This window comes from Hibiscus syriacus, unplaced genomic scaffold (assembly GCF_006381635.1).
Source record: "Hibiscus syriacus cultivar Baekdansim isolate YM2019G1 unplaced genomic scaffold, ASM638163v2 tig00111000_pilon, whole genome shotgun sequence".
NCBI lineage: Eukaryota > Viridiplantae > Streptophyta > Magnoliopsida > Malvales > Malvaceae > Hibiscus > Hibiscus syriacus.
The window spans coordinates 3,350,502-3,376,294 of record NW_024062947.1 but is presented as its reverse complement, the minus strand read 5'-3'; positions in this window follow the sequence as shown (position 1 = coordinate 3,376,294).

The following is a 25,793-nucleotide window of genomic DNA, read 5'->3' as shown; positions in this document are numbered from 1 at the left end:
AGCCTCCATCGAGCTGCCAGCACACTAGTAGCTACCCTTCACACAGTCCGCGTGAAGGTTTTCAATTGGTCTTCACGCCAACAACCAAGCCCCACCACTGTGCTTTGCCATTCCAGAAGTTGTTTAGCTCTCCTCTCCACGTCAGCTTGAACCGAGAATCTTTCTCACTCACTTGAACATCCTGTACGCTTCGGTAAACCGAATGGAGCCATATCACCAACGTGCTATACAAGGGAATAAAACAAAACAGAAAAATTAGAGGAATTTTTTTTTAGATTTTATCTCTGTAATATATGTTATAAAAACCCCGAAAATAACAATTGTAGAGGGCTTTTTTTTGCGGCAATTGGATCAACAGAAAAAAAAAACTCTAAGTGTGTGTTTGGTTGAAGGAATGTGAGATTTCATGGGAATGGAATCCACATTCCCCCGTTTGGTTGGCCGGGAATGTCATTCCCGGTAATCTTACATTACCAAAAGTGGATTTTTTAGGGTATATTACTGGGAATGTCATTACCTCCCTTTTCTTAGGTATTGTTGGATTACCGACGTTTTGGACTAAAATGCCCTTAAAAAAAATTCTTTCAAAAATATTCTTATTCTGTCATTGAATAGTAAAAATTCTACGAATGTTAAATTACAAATTTATCCTTAAACTATTTTATATTTATAAAAAAAAAATTATAATTAAATTTTTATATGAAGTTCAGGGTTAAAATAAATTTTACCCTTTCATTAAACCTTTTTATATTTTCAATTTTGTAAAAAAAAATTATATAAATTTTATGAATTTAAATTCTTTAAAGAAAATATATAAATATTTTCCAACTTGTTAAAAAAAATATAATAAGAACAATTTGGTCAAATATGCATTCCGATAATCTTTTATTCCTTTAACGAAACACGATATTCTTACATTCCTGCTAAACCAACCAAATAGAAAATACAACATTCCCAGTAATCCTATTCCCTGGTAATCTTTTATTCCTAGTGGTAATCTTACATTCCGTGAACCAAATGCACCCTAAGGGAAAGCAATAAAAAAACAGATATTTCCAGAGATATATAAACCATTTTTATTTGCATTTCTTGTGAGTTTTTTTATATTAAAACCAAAATAATAAGAAATGAGAGAATAGAGGTGAGGGAGTTACCTTTCTTCAATTGAGTCTTCACTAGAGTGAGTCATCAGGGTTGTGGAACCGTAGTCGAATAGCTAGGTCAGAAACAGGAGATCGTCAAAGTTTGGAGGATCTAAGGCCATTTCGGTCGGTTAAGGAAGGGTTATCCTAGATCTAGGTTTTGTTTTGGGATTGCAAACAAAAAGTGGGGGTTTAGGTTCTGCCCTTAGTCATTTTAGGTTTTATTTTGGGTTTAATCGGCCACCGTTGGTGATGGTCTATGGTGAGCATTGCATCAATTTTCCATCGAATAAGTAGTCGGAAGTCTTTGGAGGAGTTAGGGAGGAGATTTGGGTATTCTAGGCTTCGATCTGGGGTTAGATAGGAAATGGGAGAGTTTGGAGTTAGTTTTAGGCTCGGTCTGATCACCATGCATGGTGGTTGGAAACTGAAGTGGTGTCGGAGCACGCAGGTGCCGTTCGTAGGAGTGAGGGAGAAGAGAGTGAGAGGCTTAGGTTTTCCTTTGAGAAGAAATAAAATAGGTGAAAATTAGGCGATTTTCCCGATAAATCACCCTTTCCTTCTTTATTTCCCTGTCAGAATCTTTCCATCTTTATTTCTCAATCTAACACCCTTTATAGAAAGGCGTGGCCCATGCACCGCGCCTTTCGCTAATGTGGCGCCACGTGGGATAAGGTGCGGCCTATGCACCGCGCCTTATGCTGATTGGGCGCCATGTGTAAAAATCGGGTGCTAATTATGTAAATATTTTTATAATGGTGCCTAATATGTAATTTATTTATTTTAGGGTAAATTTTGTGTAAAAACGTCAACTTTATTTAATTTTTTTTGTGTGTGAAAATAAACTTTCTACATTAAAATCTTTAAATATTCTTTTGTAAATTATTTTATAAATGTCATATATTTTTTAAATATATATTGACTTTTAAAATTAATTTCTTAAAAATATAAAAAAATATTAAAATATTTGATTTTTTAGCTTTACATTCTTTTTTATTGAATTTTATTCACTTTTAATTCTTTTTATTGTATTTTTATTGATTTTTAAATATATGAGTTATAATTCAAATTAATCATTTATTATGCTATTATTCAAATTAATTAAGAAAAATTATGACAAAATGTTTCTAAAAGAAAATTATAAATATATACATGAAAATCTAAAGATTATTAAAAAATATCAACTATATTTAAAATATTCTTTCTAATATTAATTTTAAAAAATATAAAAAAATATTAAACTCTAATTTTATTAAAAATGAATAAACATTATTAATTGTTGTTAAAAAATAATAATTAATGAATAATAATTCATTTGATCTCTCAATTGTAATTAAAAGTTTATTTTAATATTTTTATATTTTAAAACAATTAATTTTAAAAGTCAATAAATTTTTCAAAAATATATGAAATTTATAATTTTTTAAATTATAAAATATTTCTTATCATTATCATTTTGTAAAAGAAATACTAGTTATGAAACGTTTATAAAAGTATTCATATTTTAAATTACTTACACTCAAAGTTTTCCTACACTAAATTATACGTATTGTGTAATTTCATGCAAAATTTAAAATTTTCGAGTTATAAAATAATTTGCAAAAGAATATTTAAAGATTTTAATGTAGAAAGTTTTTTTGCACACAAAAAATAAATAGAAAAGTTGATATTTTTACACAAAAACACCCTAACAAAAATTAATTATATATTTAACACTATTTTTTAAAAAATTACTAAATTAGCACTCAATTTTTACACGTGGTATAAGGCACGATGCATGGGTCGGGCCTTTCTGCAAAGGGTGTTAGATCGGGACATAAAGATGAAAGGGTGTCTGACAGGAAAATAAAGAGGAAAAGGGTGATTTGTTGGGAAAATTTCCTGAAGATTAGGTTTAGAAGCAATAAATTATTATAAATACTATAACGTTTAGGGTTAATTACCTTTAAGCTATCGAATCTTTACTGCATATTTACATTTCGGTCCTTAATTGTCCTGTTTTAAAATTTGTAAAATTGCATTCATAACCTCTAACATTTGTCGTGTTTTTGCACTATAGTCCCTGATCTTGTGTTTTAAATTTTAATGTCCTTATTTCATGATTTTCTCTATTTCCTTTGCTCTTCAATTTGCTAGAATAAAAATAAAAGCTACACTTTAATCCATGTATTTTAGCGTATATTTACACTTAGGTCATTGTCATAATTCTTCATATTTTAAGGATTAATTTCCATTTGTTTTGATTTGGTCACTATAGTAATTTGCATGCCTTATTAAAATCTGGTCCATGAATTATTTTTTCTGATTTTAATTTAGCCCTTAAATATTTTTTATTAGATTAACCCTACCATGAACTTTGTTTAATAATTCATGTTATAATTTATAAATTACTAATTGGTTTTTTATGTATATTAAATTTGTGTTATTAATTAATTTAGACTTTTATGCATGTTTTATTATTTATTTTATTTTTATGCTTTTAATTTACTTTCCTTAATTTTTTTATTCACTAGATTTTAATGTTAACCTTTAGTTTATATTCTCTTTTAATTTAGTCCTTATTAGAATAATTATATTTTAGACTTAACTCTTAGATTTAGATTTTCACAACCTAGTCCTTGAACTTTTTATTTAGATACTCTTTTAACATGATTAATTAGATTAATGATTAGAGCCTAAATTTTATATTCTTCTTAATTTAGTCCTTTAGATCTTTAATTAGATATTCTTTTAACATAATTGATTAGATTAAGAAACAAAACCTCCACCTTAGGTTTAATATCACCTTAGTCCTTTAATTTAGGGAATAATTTGATTTGGCTTTCGCATTAAGATGTCCCATTATTCAAATTGATTATTCGATTCAAAATTTGGTTAAAATAAATTAGGATTACTAATAGAGACTTTTTTTTAGGTTTAGTCCTCTAGGTTCTTTAATTTTCATAACTTGACACTTTAAGTTAGGAAAATCTTAATTAATCCACCTAACATAATTAGGTATTTAAATGATTGTCTTACTGCATCTTGATTTTAAAATACTAAGGCAATGTTCATTTATCAAGGAATTAATAGAGTATCCTCCTCTTTATGCTCAGGGGGTGACCATTGGTAAATCCCGAAGTAAACTGACACACTTTTCAAAACCCTATGTCATGATTTCTCAATCTTTAAGGCAATGTTGGTTTATTGTGACCAATAATTGAGCTGTAGCTTAAATGCTTGAGGGTGAATGTTATTGATCTCAATAAACAAGTATCATTTTCAAATTTTCATCCATTATGATTTTAAAATTAAATAAAACCTCAAACTCAGAATTTTAATTTTAAATATAGGGTAATCGACTAGGTACCAATTTCTGGGCGTTTTGGGGGTGCTAACCCTTCCCCATTCATAACCAACTGTTTTCTGGTTTTTACAAACCCAAATTTGGTTTTTTTAATAAAATAAAATGTTTTATTAAAATTACTCAAATTTTAGTGTTCTAATCAAACCTAGTCGACTTTTCCACCAAAGGGTCGATTGCGATAGCTTAGTAACTCCTCTTTGGACATTTTGTTTTTAAAGAAAATAGAGAGTTGAGCCACGAGTTGATTACCCTATATTTTGAGTTGCATATCATAGATCTATACCAGTGCTTCATCTCGTTTCCCCTAAGTAGGGGAAAATGCCATATCACAAGGGAACATTGGTTTTCCATATGTAGGTATGGCAAAGTACCTATGGAATGCATTCTAAGTGTTTGTTTGGATATTGTTTTCCATGATATACATTTAGCGGTGTGATCTCCAAAAATGAATTCGATTTGCAAAGTCTGTAATGGGCCATAATCGAAGTCTTAATTAACCTCGGCAGGTTGTAAGGAAAGTTTGGAAACCTTTTCTAGAACCAAACTTCATACAGAGAATTTAGCAAGCCTACGCCTCTAGAGCCATGTGGATACCCTAAGAGAATTAGAATGCATTCAGTTAGGTTTTTGAATTTATTTGCTTGTTTCTTCTACCGTATTTACATTTTATTTATCAGTTAGATTTTCTTGCTTTCCTTTAATAGTTTTTAATTTTACTAACTTGATTTCTGGGTTGTCTCTTTGCCTTGCATGTTTCATTATCATTAAATAAACATGGCATATCAATATATTTTGCATTTGTATCCCACATTTGCATTTTCACATTTGCATTTACCCTTACAAATGACTTGTTGTTTTTTTGGTTTTATGTATCCTAACTTGTTTCCTTTGTTCTTTTCTTTATCTTGCATCATATGGTCATGAAATAAATAAAAGGTGTCGATCCTAAGTGGTCACCAATAAAAGGATTTCACAATGGACAAGGGATTTGTAAACCATGATGTATCTACGAGGTGGCATCCTCAATACGCTCTGAGAAGAGTAGAAAGCCATGTGTCCAAATATCGCATGTCCGACAAATAGCAACGAGAAATAAAGAGATAAGAAAGTAAATGGCTAGGGTGATGGATAAAATAACATTATTATCCAAAGGAAAAGAGGTTTCTACACAAGAGGAGAAAGAGCTCGATGAGAATAAACTTGTAATGTCAGATACACAAGAGAATACTGTAAAACAAGGTGATCCTAGGAAACTCAAAGAATCATGCACCATCATCGTTCGTATCAAAAGTTATCTGGAGATACCAATGAAGTATTCACAACTATAAAAGTTCAAATAGATGAAGATGAGTCATGTGATCAAGACTTGATGGTATTTGAAAATCTGTTGCATATTCTAGTGGAAATGAACCTTGTAACTCCATTTCAGTCCAAGCAAAATGAGTCCTCATATCCTAAGGGATATAATGTTAATGGAAAATATTGCTATCACATAGGATGCTCAGGATAAACTATAAAAAATTGTAATGCAATAAAAAAATTAAGAGATCTTATCCATACCGAGTTGTTGAGTTTTAAGCAGGGTAAATACGTGTTCCCCAAAAGTCTAGTAGTCATCCGAGTGCTTAAGAATGTGAAAATGAAGGATAACAATAACCCAACTATATCAACTCAATGTTTGAAGCCAATTCCAAAAACATGTCATCACTCAACTGAGTCACGCCTAAATAATGACCAAAATCTAGGAGGTGGTGGTCATTGTTTTGATCTTATTCCTATCTCATATGGAGACTTGTACAGTAAGTTATTGGAAGCATAAAAAGTGACCCCACAGTATATGAAGCCTTGTCCAATTCCATATATAGAGTGGTATGATATCAATGCCAATTGTGAATATCATATTATCTCAAGGACAATATATCAAGAATTGTATTGCCTTTAAGTGTCAAATTCAGTGCCTGATAGAGCAGGGAATGTAGGAGTTCGATATAGGAGGTCAACCCCATTCGATATCTGAAGGTCTGGTTGAGGTAAGCCACAAGTGTTCAAGGATAAAAATGTTAGTGGGGTACGCAAGATTAAGAGCGTCTATTGAAATACGAAGCCCAAATACGTCAATTGCAAAACGAAAGGGATAATCTAAGTAGAGAAATGGAAGCAATGCATGATGGTTTTCAAAGTATCAATCAAGTCTTTCAAAGTGCTAATTTAGGCGATACTCCAGAGGAATGGGCAAAAGGAGTCTCTAAATTATAGAATGAATCTAAACATTGGAAAAGGAATTGCAAAATGCATGAAGGTCAAGACAAGAAGTTATCTCGTGATCTGCAGATTGTAGAAAGTAAGTGTGATTCTGCCTTAAACAATTTGGGGATATTTCAAGCAAAGAATGAGATATTGAGAACATCCATGGCTGATTGAGAAGCTTAATTTCAAAGACATAAACGCGAGAAAGATGTTGAACTAAAAGCAAATAAAGCTAAGAATAAGACATTGACAGAGCTTATACATGATTACAAAAATCTTACACGAGAACTTCAAAACTTCATCGAGTCTTTTATGAGGGAAAATGAACAATTTTGTCTGAAGTTTCAAAATTTGAAACATAAAGTGGAGGAAAAAGATAATGCAATGAAGTAGCTACTACTCAAACAAGAGACGTGTCTCATAAGTTGATCGACTTAGTTAGTCTTGCAAGAGATTTGAAGCAGATTGACAACGCAACACTAGATTCTGCTTGGAAGTTAACTTGGCTCCTAAAAGAGATAAAGAAACTATGAGTTAAAGTTATTCATTATCTATAAAGTTTTTTTATTTGATGTACTGAAACCTTTATGTTCAATAAAAATCATTTAAAGACACGATATGAGTGAACTCATCTTAGTTCCTGACTTGGTTATCCCATAATAGTTTAGGGTGCCTAACATCGAAAAATACGATGGCACTAGTTGTCCTCTGGTTCATTTAAAGATGGTTTGTATAAATAATGATAAATACTTGGATGACGATAATTTATTGATCCATTACTTTCATAACAACCTAGCTGGACCTGCTGTGGTATGGTATAATGGATTGAACAAAGAACAAATCAAGTCATTGGTCGATTTGGCCAATGTTTTTTGGAACAATATCAATATGTTAAGGGATTGGCTCTAAGTCATCCAGATCACTCTAGATTGAAAATGAAAGCTACTAAAAGATTTAAAGAATACACAATGAGATGAAGAGGCATGACAACTCAAGTTCAGCCTCCAATGTTGAAGAGGAAATATTATTCATGTTTCATAACACCCTCCCAGCTCATTTATTTTAGTTAATGATTGCAAATTTAGTTAATGACTTCGAAGATCTTGTGACAAGAGGAGAGCAAATATAATATGTGATCACTAAAGGGAACTTGAAGGATGCTTCCAAAAGTCCAATAGACTAAAAATTAAAAGATGATTAAGTGAATGAATGTCATTTCCAGAATCATTACAATTACAAAAGAAAGAAGATGATTAGTTGCTAGGATTGACCAAAGAATATTCATCGACTAAGAAATGCTCTAAAAGTGTTCCAAACACCCATCTCAGATTTTTTTCTTCTATTTGATTAAAGGTTAATACATCACTCCTAGGCTATTGAAAGTGATGTCAAACATTCTACTCATAGCTATGATGATGATAGTGTTTGTGATTTCCACATGGGAGCATCTAGGCATTCAATAAGGAATTGTGGGCTATTAATGAAATAGTTAGAAGTGCTTGTTAGCAATGGGGCATTAACTCAAGATTTGATAAAAAAATGGATCGATAATCCAAATGGTGCATTAGAACGCAATATATATCATTTCATTAAACCAATTGCATCAACATCAGGTGGATAGATGGGGCATTCTGGGATCAATATACAAGTCTGTTACCCACCCTCCATAAAGCTTTGTTGCATTTGCATTGTTTTGTCTGAATATGTTTTTTTATATATTCTTTGTTTTTTGATGTTTTAAATTTTAATTGAATAAAAACTACTCTTTTTTAGACTATGAGTAATGAAACAAATTTCTTTTTGAAGTTCAATGAATACAATAAACTATTCTTATAACCTTTGACAAGTTAAAAGGTTAAGCCTTTGTAAAACCATAACCCTGGTCATGCTTCAGAGATTACACCTAGACGACACACCCATTTTCTTATAGGATTCAATGTTTTCCTCACGGGACCAAGAATACAAAGGCAATGCATTGAGGTATGCTTATGAGCTGAAAAAATAAAGTAAGTACGAAGTTGTGAAACCAATTAGATCAATTCTATTGAGGACGCTCAATGATGATCATAATATTCACAAATGAGATGGTGGAGTATATGAATTTAGTTCAAGTCAGTTTCTTGGGAAATGAACTCTAATGATGAAATTTTTTGACCTTCAACGACACCCATACTATAACAGGTTTTCTTAAAGAGCTTAAGAAATCTTGAAGCTAAATACTCAAAAAATTGTTATTAGGTGAGTGTTATAAAGGCAATAATTTCTAGGGTGAGGTTGATGAGTGTAATAAAGTCAGTAATACCCAAGGTGAGGATGGTGAGTGCAATAAAGGCAGTAATTTCTAAGGTGAGGATGTTGAGTGTAATAAAGGAGAAAACACCTAAGGTGAGGGTGATGAGTTCAATAAAAGGGTTAATGCCAAGAGAGAGGTATAATGAGTATTTATAGTCTAATAAAGATAGTAATGCCTAAGGCTTATGATGTGTTTAGGTGAATGATCGCTTGTAAATGTCTACGCTAAGGCAAGCAAATCTGTGCAAGCTATACACAATCGATTCAAGTAATATAGGGTAAGTGAGTATCGTCTCCACAGGGGTTGGTCGAGAAATATATTTTCACCACAACTAGAACTAATGTCACAAACTAAGTCCTACTAAGATGTCAACTTAAGAACTAATATTAATAAAACAAGGGGGTGATTTAATGAGTTCAGGAAAGTTCAGTTGAGGTAAAATAAATATGCAGAATAATAAAACAAAACAAAATATGTTCTACTTTAAATATAATGCAAAACACCTCACATATTCAGACATATCACAGAGCACCGAGGCTAAACTTTTGCTTCGACAACAATTATTTCTATGTTCATAATGAATTATTATGACTTACTAAGCTGCCCGACAGGATTACTAGGTATTCTTAGATGGTTGCTATGACAATACTACTCAGTGTTAACTATAACCCTTGGTTTGTCAAAATGTTATTGTAGCAATACCTCTCAGCGTAAACTATAGGCGTTGTCTATCATACACTAGCGTCTATCCCTTTTAGTCGATTGAAACTCACTCCTTATCTCTAAGGTAACAAGTTAGAACTTCACCATCCGGGATTCATTCCATTGCTCACGTGGATTTATCTTAATTCTCTCGAATCTAAGAATCACTATCGAGACAAAAGGCTATCTCTCGATGCTCTTACAATGCCAAGACATATTTTACCAAAACCCCAGGTGATCTCTCGATGCTCTTACAATACCAAGACATGTTTTACCAAAACCCCAGGCGATCTCTCAATGCTCTTACAGCGTAAAGTAAAATATTTAAACGATGAGCAAAACAGTCATACGCAAAACATAATTCATCATTCATAAACTAAAAAATATTGTTCAGGCAAAACAAAGTTTAACACCAAGTAAGACATTTATGGTGCTATCAAAGATCATCCAAAATTCAACGTTTAGTACAACCCCAAATAAATAAAGAGTTAAAAACAAAGAAAGAACGACTCCCAAAACTGGGGGCACTATCGCGACGATTCTGATTAGTACTACGCCTGCCTTGTTGATCACCATCTCTCGAGGCCTGATCACCACTCTACTAACGTCTGGTTATGGAGGACACCAATGAAGGTCGGTGGGTAGACCGTGAAGAAGCAATAAAGTTGTTTTCTCACACCTTGGGTAAAGTTCTTCTCTCTTCTTCCTTGCCTTCTTTCTTTGGCGGCTTCGGCTGGTTATTTATAAGAAAAAATATCCTAGGGCTTTGCATGCTTTTTGGAGTTTCCTTAAATAACCGTTGTTAAATAAATGTCCAAACTTAAAAAGGAAAGGTGGCTGTCAAAATAATCAAGGCTTGCTTGCACGTGAAGTAGGTCATCCGTTGGCCTTTGTAAATTTACGTTGTCATGACTAAAATGTTCTTCCCCTGTAAGTTTCCTGCACAAACACAATCCAAATAACCCTTTCTTCCCAGCAGCATCAGTTAAGACAAATAAATATTGCCTACGCGAAATTTATCCACCACAAACTAATATAACCTATATGCAACTAAATGTAACTAAAATCCTATGCATACTTTTTTAGACGAGCAATAACTTAAGTGAAAAGACTAGAAATTAAGTCTTTTTACGGAGTTATCACACCCCCAAACTTAAGCTATTGCTTGTCCTCAAGCAATATACAATAGCTAGAAGAAAATCAAAATTGTCATGGCAAAGCAGAGTTAAGAAAATCATATGGTTTGAGATTTCAGCCCTCAACAAAAATTGTTTGGCCTCAACATGTTTAACAGTCATATAAGTCAAGTCTCTTCCCTAGTCAGGATTCTTTGCTATAGAATGTGCGTGATTATAACCAGTATTTGCATAAAGGTAATTAGAAAACTTAAGTAAGCACTTTTGGTTTCTCAAGGTAACAAATTATTTGTCAGGCTTAGTTTATACTCCTAGTTATTTATCAACTATTTTTTATGCAGGGGAGTCATCTTATCACAACTACCATTCCACACGGAGCATACCTTCCACCCCCAAGCTAGTCGGACAGAGTCATACTGTGACTACTTTCATTCACTCATATACCGTGGCTACTCTTAATTTCTTATGGAGTTTTATATTTATGCCTTTGCACAGAGGAGTGTCCCTTATTATTTTTCAAGTTTTCAAACACTAGAGAGTTTTTACTTCACCCTTAAAATATTTTTGAAGTCTCGCCAGCAGAAAGTTCTTTTCCAAAAATTTTACAGACTACCTGAAACAAAGACAACCTACAATCGTGTTTATGAACTTCAAAGAATCAGGCCTAAGGTGGTTCTCTTCTTTAGACATTCTTAACAATAATTCTGGCCTAGGCAATCAACTTATGCATTTATCATTGGGTATCCTAATTCATTCCTAACAATAATCTTAACATGCTTATGTCATGACAATCAAAATTTTCAACCAATTATCATCAACTACTTTCTAACAAAGTATGACAGAATATGGTACAATACCTCCCCCAAACTTGAGGGATGCATTGTCTTCAATGCATGAAATTAAAACTATATGAATCTATACGCATGCGAAAAAGAAAAACTAAAAATAAAATAGAAACTCACTGTGGTGGGGTGGCTTGGCTGGACGCCCTCGTTTGACGTCGTTTAGGAGGAGAGGGACTCTCGGATCCCGAGTATACTACTGCTGGCAAGGGAGATGGCTGAAGTATACATCCTACCGTTCTCTTGTAGCACTTCTTGCCGGAGGAGGTACGTGCTGGAGTTTACTGCTCGACAGTTGGAGTTGGTTGTGCTGGAACTTGTGCTGGTCTAAGGTCTTCTGTTGGAACTGGTGTAGCTTGATGGATAGGGGACTGGATAGGGTCGTTCTCGGGTTGCTTCGATGCTGGTGTGAAATCTTCGTCAGTAAAGAAGTGGGGTGGTGTATCATCATGCTCTTGATGGTTGAAAAAGATGAGGAGCTGAGGAACTCTTCTGCGTCGCCTTTACCTTCTCTGGTACGGGTGGTACATGGGTGGCTAGAGGTGGCACATCAGTGGGTACTTATGGGGGAACTTCTGGAGGGACATGTGATGTCGAGGCAAGGAATGTGCTGCCTCCCGTATTGTATTTGAAGATGACACTAGGGAAGGTCGGTATTCTGGTGTTAGTGTTCGGGAGCAACTCCTTGAAGAAGGCGTTGAGTTGCATGTCCCTAGCCTTGACAAGCTCAAAGTAAATTTCCATGTGATCCTCCAGGCGTCTGATATTTTCACGCATTTCTCAAGTGTGTGTGATCACCATAGCCATTCTAGCTGCGGCAACCGATTTTTCTCCCCGCTCCAAACCTTCATCGGATCGTCATCATTGAAACTCATCAACCCGTGTACCTTCTTCTTGGTGTTACCCTCCTTGGATTTAATGAAATCCTCAAAGTGCTCCTCGAGAACCTTCTTCTTCTTGCATAGTACGGTTATCAAGTTTGGAAATAGTAGGTTACCCCAGTTCCTCTTGGCGCATTCATGGATATGCTCGAATACGAGTTCTCCAACGTCAATCTTCCTCTCGTATATGATCGAGTGCAAGAGCATCAGTCTCTTCATGAGGACAGTAGTGTTGTGGGATGTTGCATCAGCTTGCCTTTGAGAAAGTGATTCCACAACTTCACATGCAATTTTAGTGCTCGGCGATCTACTCGTTTCCTCGTTGGGGCATTTCCTTCAAACTTGGCCCATCCAAAGCATAAATCTTGTAGTACTCCGTCGTACGTTTCTTGATCATTCTCAGCCACAAATTTCTTGTTCTGCTCCTCCACTTTTCCCAACTTAAAGTATCGGTTGACTGCAGAGGAGGAAAATCGAATGAGCTATTCTCAAACATAAACTGTGTGAATAGACGAGTCCTCGAGATGGGCGTAGAATTCCCGTACCATCACCGGTGCTACGGTGTTGGGATGGCGAGCAAACCTTTCCCAGTTGTGTTTCTTTATCACGTCCATCACTTTCGGTCCAAACGGTTCCTCATCCGCAACTAGGAAAACAAATCCATCTTCCAGATATACTTGACGTTTCTGAAAAATTTTGAAGAATGCTTATGCTTCGGCTGTTTGGAAACATTTGAAACTCTGTGTTGGGGCTGGGGTTTCCTTGTTGTTACCATTGTTATTGGTTGAAATCTATGGTGGTGATGGTAACAAATTTTCTTGCTTAGTGAAGAGAGAGTGAGGCACGATGAAGAAGAAGAAGTTGGACAGTTTGTTAGTTTGGAAAGTAATGGGTGGTTTCGGGGAAATTTTGTCCTTTCTTAGAGTGAGAAGATTTTTGCATTAATGAGAAATATATGACTGTATATAAAGTGGGGGGAAATATATCTTTCCCTCTTTATTCTGCCGCCAAAACCATGCGTCATAGGGTTTGTTTTCTTCTCATGCATGCTCTAACTCCCCATACAACCATGTGTTCATTTCTTGCCTACAATAAAATAAAAATATTACAATAAAACGGATAATGAAAGCATAAAATAACTTAATTTATTTATGTACAGAATTCAAATTTTCGTTGCCTAGGCAACGAGATTTGTTTAAGAAAGTAAATCAAACTCTTGGACATCATGTACCAACGATGCCGGTTTGTCGCGCATGACTGGGGTTCCTTTGTACTCCTTGAGTCTCTGCCCGTTCACCTTAAAGATGAAACCATCATTTTGGTTCTCAATTGCTCTATTGTCATGGACTTGGTGTACGATAAATGGTTCTGACCATCGTGATTTCAACTTGCCTGGGAATAACTTAAGACATTAATTGTAGACCAGTACTTGTTGTCCAGAATAGAATTGCCACGGCAATATTTTTTTTTTCATGCCATCGTTTTGTTTTCTCCTTGTATAGGCGGGCATTCTCGTATGCATGTGCTCTAAATTCATCCATCTCGTTCAATTCCAAGAGTCTTCTTTCTCCAGCAAGCTGAGCATCCACGTTTAGCTTTTTTATGGCCTAGTAGGCTTTATGTTCTAATTCAACAGGCAGATGACATTCTTTTCCATAGACCAGTTTGAATGGTGACATTCACAATGGTGTCTTGAATGTTGTGCGATAATCCCATAGTGCTTCATCTAGCTTCGGCGACCAACCTTTCGATTTGGGTTGACCACTTTCTCAAGGATCTGTTTAATTTTTTGGTTAGACACTTCGGCTTGTCCATTCGTTTGAGGGTGATACGCCATAGCAATCCTATGTCGTACTCCATATCGCTTCAGTGCCTTAGCAATCAATTTATTATCAAAATGAGTGCCTTCATCGCTGATGATAGCTCGTGGTGTTCCAAATTGGATGAATATATTGTGTAGAAACTTTAGCACCCTTTTGGAATCATTTTTAGGTGTTACGATGGCCTCAAACCACTTTGATACATAGTCTACTACTAAGAGGATGTACAAATCTTCAAAAGATGTGGGAAAGGGTCCCATGAAGTCTATTCCCCATAAGTCGAAGAGTTAAATTTCCAGGATATTTTTCCATGGCATCTCATGCCTTTTTGATATGTTTCCTGTTCGTTGGCATCTATCACATGACTTATAAAATTCATACGCATCGTTGAATAAGGTTGGCCAATAAAATCCTGATTTGAGCACCTTTGTTGCTGTTCTCATTCCACCGAAATGCCCTCTATATGGTGACAAGTGGCATTGGTGTAGAATATCTTTATGCTCTTCTTCTGGAATACATCTTCGAATTATTTGGTCTCCGCATTGCTTGAATAGAAATGGTTCATCCCAGTAGTAATGTCGCACATCATGTAGAAACTTCTTTCTGCCATGGCTAGATAAATCAGGAGGAATAATGCCACTAACAAGAAAGTTAACAATGTCAGCATACCACGGCACAGCCGTGACAAATAATATTTTCTCATCAGGGAAATCCTCTTTAATTTCTGTTGTGTCAAGACAATCAGTTTTTTATCTAGCCTAGACAAATGGTCTGCCACTTGATTCTCTATACCTTTTATATCCTTAATCTCTAAATCAAACTCTTTTAGTAATAATATCCATCAAATTAGTCTAAGCTTCGCATTTTTTTTATTAATCAGATATTTAATGGTTGAGTAATCTGTATGCACAATTACCTTAGTGCCTATTAGGTATTGCCTAAACTTATCGAATGCAGATACTACTGCTAAAAGTTCTTTTTTAGTGGTGGTATAGTTTATTTGTGCATCATTAAGAGTACGACTCGCATAGTATATGACATAAAAGATTTAACTTTTTTGTTGCCCTAGCACCGCTATGACTGCATAGTCACTGGCATCTCACATGAGTTCAAATAGTTCATTCCAGTATGGTGGGATCACGACTGGTGCTACTGAAAGCTTTTTCTTCAAATCTGTGAAGGCATTCAAACAATCATTAGTAAATTAAAATGGATGATTTTATTGAAGCAAAAGGTATAAGGGTTTAGAGATTTGAGAAAAATCTTTTATGAACCACCTGTAGAAGCCTGCATGTCCAAGGAAACTACATACACCTCGCACATTGGTGGGTGGGGGTAGGTTTGTAATTATGTCCACCTTGGCTTTATCGACTTCAATGCCTCGACATGAAATTTTGTGACCCAACACTATTCCTTCGGTCACCATAAAATGGAATTTCTCCCAATTCAGCACTAGGTTGCCTTCTTCACATCGTTTCAGTACCTTAGATAAATTACCTAGGCATCGGTCAAAATCATCACTCGAGACAGAGAAATCATCCATAAATATTTCCATGGATTATTCTACCATATCTGAAAATATTGCCATCATGCATCTTTGGAATGTAGATGGAGCGTTACACAATCCAAACGGAATTCTTTGAAATGCATAGGTTCCATACGGGCATGTGAAAGTTATTTTCTCTCTATCCTCCGGTGCTATGGCTATTTGGTTATACCCTGAATATCCATCGAGGAAGCAGTAAAATACTTTTCCCGCTAGTCTATCAAGCATTTGGTCGATAAAATGGAGGGGAAAATGGTCATTCTTTGTGGCTTTGTTGAGCTTCCTGTAATCCATGCATATGCGCCAGCCCGTGACTGTTCTCGTGGTGAGGAGTTCGTCATGTTCACTTTTAATTACACTCATACCACCTTTCTTTGGCACACATTATACCGAGCTTACCCATGAACTATCGAATATAAGATATATTACTCCCGCGTCCAACTATTTTATGATTTCCTTCATGACTACCTTCTTCATGATTGGATTGAGCCTTCTTTGAGGTTTCACTAAAGTGTTATGGCTATCTTCAAGGTTAATTTTATGCATGCATATAGTCGGATTGATTCCCTTCAACTTTGCCATTGTCCATCTGAGAGCTTTTCTGTGTGTTGTGATAAAACTTTCAACAAACTATTCTCTTGTTTGGAGGTTAGGTTGGCAGAAATTATCACTGGTAGGGTTTCATCAACTCCTAGATAAGCATATTTCAAATGTGATGGCAAAGGTTTAAGTTCCAATTTTGGTGCATGTTGCAAGGATGACTCTTGAGTCTTTACTTCATCATATTCTAAGGGTTCGAATTTCATACCTGATCTATTATGAAGAAGTCTCGATTGATCCTTTGTCTCTCTTCCGTATCGTGCATTAGTGTCAATTGCAGAGCATTCATTGTTCAAATTTTTATTGTCAGGGCCATGAATTTCTGATTCCTCTTATGAGTTTAATTCGCTTGGGTCAAATGTATCTTGTTCGTGCATCTCGGTTGTAGGATCATGATACAAAGCGTTGTATTCATCGAGTCATAGAGATTCACATTGTCCTAGGATTGTCTTCTCCTCGACTTCTCTAATGCATTGGCACTCTTCTGGATCGTCCACATATTTCATGGAATTGAATACATTGATGGTGACACCTTGCTCTCCTACTCGTATTGTGAACCCTTAATTTTCACAATCTATTAGGATTCTCCCAGTGGCTAAAAATGTTCGACCTAGGATGATCGGGCATTTTCATTGGCTTTGTAATCCAGGATAAGGAAATCAACTAGAAAGGCGAATTTATCCACCTTTAAAATGACGTTCTCTATTCTGCCATCTGGCCGCACATATGACCGATCGGCTAGCTGTAAGATGACTGATGTTGGGTAGACGTGATACCCGTCTTGTTTCATAAATATGGATTTTGGTATCAAGTTCACACTTGATCCCAAATCAACAAGAGCTTGTCCTATGAAGTTACTACCAATTGAGCATGGTATTTTTTAAAGCTTCTAGGGTCTTTTTGCTTTGGTGGGAGTTTGCTCACTGTTGAACAGATTTCTGTTGCTGTGGCAACACACTCTATCTTCCGTTTCTTCGTAACAATGTCTTTAAGAAACTTGGCATAAGAAGGCATTTGCTCAATGGCCTCAAGTAAATGCACATTAATACATAACTGATCCAGAACATCACCGAATTCCTTGAAATGTATGTCATCATCATGCTTCTTCAACCGTTGAGGGAATGGTGGTGGAGGTCTCACATTGTCTGTTGTTGTTGTTGAAAAATTTCTGGCCTCAACCATGAATTTCTCATTATTTGAGTGATGCGTTTCTGTACCTTCAGTTATTTCGTTCTCTTTAGGTGTTTCCTTTCGTTCAACAATTTCATATCGAACCTCTGGTTGTGTTATGTCATGAAGAAAATTATTATAGTTTTCTCCCCCAAACTTGTCATCGTGGTTAATTTGTTTTCTGCTCCTTAGTGTAAGCACGTTGCATTGTTCCTTCCCATGATGTTTAGTGATCTCTGTATCACTAGGGAGGTTTCCTTGTGGGCTAGAGTGTAATGCCGTAGCAATTTGTCCCACTTGATTTTCCAATGCCCATAGGGATGAACTGTGGCTTTGCAAAAGTGTTGCTTGGCTTTGCAACAAATTTCCTTGATTTTTAATTGTTGTAGAATGTTAGTGCATCAAGGTCTTTATGGAGGCCATGAAATCTTTCGTCGAACCCATAAATTCCTGCAATGATAAATCCAAGGAATTTGTATTGGAATTAGTGTTGGAGGAAGAAGTTGTACCTTTATTGTTTTGCCAGGGTTGCTGATGATATTGATTCTAAAAATGTTTATGGTCAGAATTATTTTGTTGTGGTTTGTAATTTGCTGCTTGATTGTTGTTTTTTCCTTGATGACTCCATGAGAAATTTGGGTGTTGTCTCCTACCAGGATTGTACGTGTTTGAATAGGGGTTATTGTTGCTCCGATTGTAGTTGCCCACGAAATTGGCTGACTCATGGTTTTCATGGCATTCATTTTCATGATGGTTGCTGTGACAAAATAAGCATGCGTTATTGGTCACCTTGACTTCTCTTACCTCATTAGAACGTTGCAAATTTTTCAACATGTTGGTTATGGAAGAAAGTTGAGCGGCTACCGAATCCTTACTCTCTAATTCATATGCTCCAGATATTTTTCTGCCGGTTCCCAATCTTGTATTTGTTGAGGCATCTAACATCATTCGAGTTGGTTCATTGACTCTATTGTTTACCACTTGTGTCCAATCGTGAAAGCCATGGTTAACACACTTGCGAAGTAGGCTTTTGTGCCTATCCCAACATTCGTACATTGATTTGTCATCTCCTTGGTGAAAACTAGTAATGTCATTGCGAAGCTGTGTATTAATATTGGTCGGATTGTATCGCAGTAAAAAACTCTTGCATAATTCTGCCCATGACTCCATTGAGCCGGTAGGAACTCCACTGAGCCAGGCTCTTTCTCTATCGCATAGGGAATAAGGGAAAAGTTTCAGTTTGAGAACATCTTCATGTACTCCTTGTTGCCGAAACGAGTCACATACTTCAAGGAAAACACAAACATGTTGCATAGCATCCTCATTGGGTGAACTACAAATTGTCCATAGAGTTTAGCATGTTGAACATCATCGGTTTGAGTTTGAAATTAGTGGCTTGTATTTTAGATGCCACTATGCTTGGATTGAGATCTTTAAGAATCGGGTTCAAATGATCTCGTATTGCTCTTGGTCTTGCAACTTTAAGATTGACAGTTTCATCAGGTCATAAATCTCCCATGTTGTATTGTATTTGGAGTTAATTTGATTGTTCTCTGGTTCTTTGAGCTCGTAACCTTTGTCTGAGTGATTGCTCAACTTCGGGGTCAAATGGTTCCAAAGGCTTACCAGAATATCTCAAGGTCATGCAATAATTAAAAACTACCAAATTGTCCAATAGAGTTTGAGAACATCTTCATGTACTCCTTGTTGCCGAAACGAGTCGCATACTTCAAGGAAAACACAAACATGTTGCATAGCATCCTCATTGGGTGAACTACCAAATTGTCCAATAGAGTTTAGCATGTTGAACATCATCGGTTTGAGTTTGAAATTAGTGGCTTGTATTTTAGATGCCACTATGCTTGGATTGAGATCTTTAAGAATCGGGTTCAAATGATCTCGTATTGCTCTTGGTCTTGCAACTTTAAGATTGACAGTTTCATCAGGTCCTAAATCTCCCATGTTGTGTTGTATTTGGAGTTAATTTGATTGTTCTCTGGTTCTTTGAGCTCGTAACCTTTGTCTGAGTGATTGCTCAACTTCGGGGTCAAATGGTTCCAAAGGCTTACCAGAATATCTCAAGGTCATGCAATAATTAAAAACTACAAAGGAAAATAGTAAACTATGTTAGACTAAATAAATATAATGTGACAAAGATAACTTGTTATGAATAAAAAAATTTCGTCAGTTGCCAATCCTCGGCAACGGCGCCAAAAACTTGATTGCTTGTAAATGTCTACGCTAAGGCAAGCAAATTTGTGCATGTATACATAATCGATTCAAGTAATATAGGGTAAGTGGGTATCGTCTCCATAGGGATTGGTCGAGAAATATATTTTCACCACAACTAGAACTAATGTCACAAACTAGGTCTTACTAAGCTGTCAACTTAAGACATATCACATAGCACTAATGTTAAACTTTTGCTTTGACAACAATTATTTCTAAGTTCAGAAAGAATTATTATGACTTACTAAGCTGCCCGACAGGATTACTAGGTATTCTTATACGGTTTCTATGACAATACTTCTCAGTGTTAACTACAACCCTTGGTTTGTCAAACTGTTGTTGTGGCAATACCTCTCAGCATAAACTATAGGCGTTGTCTATTATACACTAGCGTCTATCCCTTTTAGTCAATTGAAACTCACTCCTTATCTCTAAGGTAACAAGTTAGAACGTCACCATCCCGGATTTATTCCATTGCTCATATGGATCTATCTTAATTCTCTTGAATCTAAGAATCACTATCTAGATAAAAGGCTATCTCTCGATGCTTTTACAATGCTAAGACATGTTTTACCAAAACCCCAGGTGATCTCTCGATGCTCTTACAACGTAAGGTAAAATATTTAAACGATGAGCGAAATAGTCATACGCAAAACATAATTCATTATTCATAAACTAAAAAATATTGTTCAGGCAAAAAAAAGTTTAACACCAAGTAATACATTCATGGTGCTATCAAAGATCATCCAAAATTCAATGTTTAGTACAACCCCAAATAGATAAAGAGTTAAAAACAAAGGAGGAACGACTCCCAAAACCGAGGGCTCTGTCGTGACGATTCTGATAAGTACTACGCTTGCCTTGGTGATCACCCTCTCTCGAGGTCTGATCACCACTCTGCTAACATCTGGTTATGAAGGACACCAAGGTCGGTCGGTAGACAGTGAAGAAGCACTGCTGTTGCTTGCTCACACCTTGGGTAAAGTTCTTATCTTTTCTTTCTTACCTTTTTTTTTTGGTGGCTACGACTGATTATTTATAAGGAAAAATATCCTAGGGCTTTACATGATTTTTGGAGTTTCCTTAAATAACCGTTGTCAAATAAATGTCCAGACTTAAAAAGGAAAGACGGTTGTCAGAATAACTAAGGCTTGCTTTAACATGAAGTAGGTCATCTAGCTGGCTTGTGACATAGGCGTTTTCATCGCACCTGCTTCAGACTTCCTCAGATAAACCTTGCCTCGACGAGATAAATCTTCTCCTCACGTTCTCATATGTTCAGTTGGCCTTTGCAAATTTACGTTATCACGAATGAAATGTTCTTCCACCGTAATTTTCCTGCATAAACATAATCCAAACAACTCTTTCTCCTCAGCAGCATCAGTCAAGCCAAATAAATCGTGCCTAAGCAAAATTTATCCACCACAAGCTAATATAACCTATATGCAACTAAAATGCTATGCATACTTTGTTTAGACGAGCAATAACTTAAGTGAAAAGACTAGAAATTAAGTCTTTTTACGGAATTATTAGTGAAAGATAGACTAAGGGATTTGAGAAACACTTGTTATAGTCAACTTCACACAAGCACTCAGGGATTTTGTTTTTTATACCGATATTTCTACACTTCCTTTCCTAAAAGAGTCTATAAAGCTTGAATAAATGTAAGATTTTAGATAACTGAAATGGAAGTGTTCTAAAAGGTCTAGCAATTGAATGTGCTAGTTTCTTCATCTTATTCGATTTCGATTGGAATGTTGATATGAGATAGAGGGCATGTCATGATGCTTGCAAAGATTGAGAAAAGAACGACGTCTTGATGATTGAAACCAGAGAAAAAAAGAAGCTAAATGAAAACCAGCCTATTAATCTTGACGCTTGTCAAAAGGCTATAATTTCTAAAAATAAAACTTTTAATTTACTTGATATTCATTGATTCAATTGTGAGTCTGAATCAAATGCCATCATCATTTTATAATTTTTTTTTCATTATTATAAATTCTAAAAAAAAGAAGAAAAATATTTCCAAACATGTCATTCTTGAGAAATGAAGGAGGTCCTTGAAGCTAATGAGGTTTATTCTGCCTCAAATGGAGAAGTGAGATAGTAAAAAAATCAAAGCAAGGAAAATAAAGGATACATTAAAAATAAAGGCATTTTCTGATTTTTGGACAATAAAACCTGAAAAATCAGAAGACTCTAAAATAAAATTCTCACATTTCTTTGTGATCTTATCAACATCAATATCCAATCAGGAAATAGACGATCACATGATTAAGATGGGGCATGATACATTTTGGAGATTTTTTAGTATTTCAGCTCGTAGAAAAGTTCCAAGACATTTCTGCCAGAAGTATTGATTACTTTTTGAGTGTCTATATGATTATGAGACATCGTAGAAAGAAGCCTTTAAACTATTAGATTAGAATAAGAAGAAAGAAAGACATTTGATGACACTTGTTTTTTTTCCAAGTTGATAACATGTGATAGTTGATAAATAGCACGAGGATGAGGCCATTTGAAGTCAAATTTCTTGCCATTCAAGTAATGAATAGGTAATGAAGACAAGAAGAGCTTACTATGAAAACTAAACTATTCATGTTTTCATCTGCAGAAGGGTCCTAAAGAAAGACTCCAATAGAGCAATTGAGTCAGGGAAAAATGAGGCGTTTGACCATATGCATCACTGTAATAAGAATTTAAGAGAGAAAACACTTCTTTTGGAATATTAAAACAAGATAAGAGATAAGAGAGACATGATTATGAGACGATCAGATTGTTCTCCAGAAGATATAAGCTTGAACTATTAAGTTTCCATTGAGTCAGGGTCTATTTGAAAGTTGTTGAGTTAATTGATTGACGGAATTGGCCAAGAGGGGGGTGAATTGGCAATTAAAAATTTGGTGGAAGCTTTTGCAGAAAATTGAAAGTAATTGCACACCGATTTAGAGTGGTTCGACTTTCTCAATCAAAGTCTACGTCCACTACCTTAGCTATCCACACTAAGGATTTTCCAACAAATTCACTAATTTGTTCTTTCTTTTGAGGCCAAAGAGATAACCTTACAACACCCTCAAGAATATACCCCAATTCTTGAGAACACTCTTTCCCAAAGAGAAGATTACAAATTTGCAAACTTACAAGGAAAACCTCACAAGGTAAGATGTTTGCACAATTCTAGAACAAGAAAAGAACACTCACAAATAATTACAAATGAGCACAAATGGTGTTCTTTGAAAGAAAAAAGAATATTGAAAGGAAAATTGGCTTGATTTGCACAAACTTGGTGTTTGATGCTTTCTCTCTTGTTTCTCTATAATTTAATATTGATCAAGGGCTTCAGACTTGTTTAAATACACCTCGAATCACTTCTGAACGTTGGGGATAATTAGTGAAGATCATATAGCCATTTTAGTGTGAAAACAATTAATAAAACAGCTTGGAGCGTGGGGGGGAATCGGTACCCCCTATGGGGAATCGGTTCCCTAAGTGTAAAATTCAAATATTTCGACCGTTATTCAAGGGGGAATCGGTACCCCCTGGGGGGGAATCGTTCCCTCCGAGCATACTGGAATTCTCGGAGCCAAACCATTCAGGGGGGAATCGGTACCCCTTGGGGGGAATCGGTTCCCTCTGAGCAATCTGGAATTTTTGGCTTTGCAATGGTTCAAAATACTTTGTAAAATTATTTTGAAATTGTTTTAAGTTTAAAACTTAATTTTACACTTTGAGTAAGGATTAAAAATGATCTTTGAAAGATTTGGAGTAATGTTTTGATATTCGAATAATTCTATCGAATATACTTAGAAAAATTATTTGGAAAATCTTAAAATTCATTTAACTTAATTTGTTATATCGAAATATCAAAATGTTTTCAACAAAAGTGATCAAGTGGAGGAAGATCGATTTCTCCACTTTGAAACTAGAAGAAGATTAAATGGAGTGATCACATTTCTACATATGAGAATGTCATTACATTTAGATGCACTTAATTGCATTCATATTTTCATACATAGATGCATAATCCTTACAAATTTTCCAGAGAAAGAAGAGAACATAAATATTAATGCCTTAAATGGAGGGAATTACATTCAGAGTGGCATGACCTCAAGAATTAAAGAACCCAATCAACAAATCATCATTACTTTGAAATATGACATGTTGCCCAATTGATATGATGTTTTTATATGATATTTTTCAAAAAATAAGAAATCGATTTTCAAAGTTTCTCATTTTACCTTTTCTGAAAATTAAAATTTTTGAAAAGTAAGAAAGCGATTTCTAAAGTTTATTTCCTAGTAAAATACTTTCAAAACGAGTAAGTTCTTCGGGCCATCAATAAGTCTTTTGGGCATGGTGATTAAATCCTTCGAGTCGTCTGTAAGTCTTTCGAGAAAGATGATAAGTTCTTCGATCCATCTATAAGACCTTCGGTCATGATGTCTTTATATGATATCTGAAATATGAGAAAGCAATTTTCAAAGTTTCTCATTTATTTATTTTCTAAAAAAATGAAGTTTTTGAAAAAGTAAGAAAGCGATTTTAAAAGTTTCTTACCTAATGGACCATTTCCAAAATGATTAAATCCTTCGGGTCATCTGTAAGACCTTTAAGTATGGTGTTTTCATATGATATTTGAAAAATGAGAATGTGATTTCCAAAGTTTCTCATTTAATAAAAATGAAAAATGAAGAAAATGAAAAATAAATAAATAAATAATATAAATAAATCCTCAGATGTGATATTAAAGGTAATTGTGTCTTTTTTCATATCCATCATTTATGATATTGGGGAAAACCAAGTGAGAGAGGTTCAGATAGAGAAGAGCATATCAATCAATTGACCCAATTAACCCAAATCATTTTCCAACAATTGACCCAATTACAAAAATCAAACCCAAGTCACCCATTTACAAGTCTGTAGCCATTACACAAATAAAACCAAATTATTAATCCATTACACAACCTTAACTAAAACCCAATCCAATAAACCATTACACTTTAAATCCATTTCATTAAAACCTAAATCCTTAGCCCATTGGCCTATCATTTGTATTGAGGATTGTTGAACCCTAAATTTAATGACTAAGCATCAACCATCTATCCCAACAACTATCCTCCACCATTCGATCTAATTGAGATCTATAGACCATGTTTTTTATGGATTAGGGTTTGTAAAGTTTTTTCATATGAAGTTAAATTATGACCAACCGATTCTTCCTCCAAAATTGTAAATCCAAACAACATTCAAGACAATGTGCACTTTTTGAAATGAAAGTGTAAAGATTTTAATGAAAAGACCGATTGCCAAATCAAGATTTTAGTAAATCGAGAATGTTATTTGACGATGTTAAGTGCTTTTTAATTTTCACAAATGGAATTGATTCATCATAATCCCTTGCCTAATTGAAAGTTTAGATAATCATGATTGAAATCATACTTAGCATTTTCTTAAAAGAAAGTAAAAATTAAAGTAAAAAGATAGAAATAGAACTTTAACAAAAACTCGAAAGAATTTTATAAAACCAAAAGAGAAAGTACATTCTCAAGCTTCACCCTAAGGGGGTATTTATAGCTTAGAGAATTTAAAAAAGATAAACTTCCTAGTGTGAAAGAAATATTTAAAATAATAAAATATCCTAGAAGATAAATAATAAAAATATAAATCTCAAATATTTGTTTCAAGCTCAAACTTAAATTCTTAAACAATTATACTTGTCCTTCTTCTAGATTAATGTTGACTTAACCTTCTAGAAATTTCTGCTAATGATTGGATCATCGGATTCAACCATGTAGGACTGTGTCATGCCCTAGGTCATGCCTAAGCCTCCAACCATGAT